This window comes from Chaetura pelagica, unplaced genomic scaffold (genome assembly GCF_000747805.2).
Source record: "Chaetura pelagica isolate M959 unplaced genomic scaffold, ChaPel_1.0 scaffold222, whole genome shotgun sequence".
Classification (NCBI taxonomy): domain Eukaryota; kingdom Metazoa; phylum Chordata; class Aves; order Apodiformes; family Apodidae; genus Chaetura; species Chaetura pelagica.
Genome location: NW_009952711.1, coordinates 3,092,161 through 3,093,787, shown reverse-complemented (window position 1 = coordinate 3,093,787; position 1,627 = coordinate 3,092,161).

Genomic DNA, 1,627 nt, shown 5'->3' with positions numbered 1-1,627 from the left:
TACAGCTTTATCAAAGGCATACAGGCTTGTAATAGCAAGTATCCCAGAAACAGGTAGGCATCTACATGAAGCGACATTCCAGATTCAGATGGAACTCTAGCTCACCTCTGTGTGAGCAGCACATGCACACCTGGCCAAAATCTGGCCTTCATCCACAGAAGGGAGACCATTTAGTCAATTCACATCAACAGCAGAAAACGGTGCCAAATTCAGCCTCAATAGCTGTAACACACATATTTCAATAACAGATTATAAATAACAAAACAACACTTTTTCCACCAACAGCACTTTCAATTCCAGAAGCTTAATATGCTTTAAATCTGTGCCACTGCAACCTTTTTTGAAAGTCAATGTCATCTGTAAGGACTGAGTTAAAATAAAATGTGGGCCAAATTTAACAGACATTAGTTTCCTTAGGATACAGAGCTCAGAACACTGACTGTATGTCATCCTAGATGTGATTTGAGTTGCATATGTTCCATCCAACTATATATTTTAAACTAGTCCAAAGCAAAATACTTGCCCTGACCATCAGTTTCAAGTATTTCTCTGAGATGCTGAAGGTCAAATGAAAAGTGTGAAAGGTTTCTTTCTGTTTACATTAAATTTGTACCTCTATGCTAGAAATTATAGCATATTCAGGCCTAGGGAGAGAAGCCTCAATAGTGCGTTAAAATATGAAAGCATTATAGTTGGTCAGTTTAAAAGCATATCACAAAAGACAACAGGAGAGACCAATTCCTCTTGCAGTGTGAAGCTACACCTGCCCAAGTAGCTCTAAGTATCTCTGTGTGTGCATCATACTGACCAGTGATGAGGAACTTATTGTGACAGAACTACAGCAAAAGTAGTCAACAATTTATTCATTTATTTTCAGCACTGGCTCACATGGGGCTCTGCATCTTTATGTCTGATAGATACCCCAAGCCTCCAAACAGAGCCTAGATCAGACATATTCCTACAATCTCCTTGGTAAGCGTAGGGGTAGTGAGCTTTTTAAAATTTAGATTATGTAAGGTCGTGTGCCTCACTGCATTATGTTTTATATGCACATGATATCTCACTGCACTATATTGCATCTTGTGAACTCAAAATGATTGTTATTTACACAGATCCTGACAGATTCCTTTTGTAGCTCTTTCACAGAGAAAACAAATACAATATGCATGTCTAATATTTATCAGAATGAGGTCAAACCCCCAAATGTCCGGCCAGGGTCCAGGAACCATAGAAGGAGATGCCACCTGCCAAATGGGCCTCTTGCCCGAGCAGCACCGGACCACCCGGCCAGGGAGCAGACTCCTTTTATCAGATAAAGCCGCGAATGCAGGAATGAAGCTTAAGGCGAGAGCCTGCAATGCAGAAGCCCTTCCCGGAGCTCATCACAGAGCCGGGGGAGACGGGGCGGAGGCAAAGCCAGCAAACCTGCCCGCAACATCACCACAAAAACCAGTGGCACGGGGCTGGAGCTGGTTCCGAATGCCCGATTTCGCCCTTACCAGCTACGGCCGAGAGCTTTGCCCTCGGCTGTCCGCAGCTCCGCACAGCGGGAACTTCTGCAGCCGGGGCGGAGCGGGCAGGCTCCAGGCAAGGACACGGCTGCGGAGCGGGCCCACCTGTGCCACCT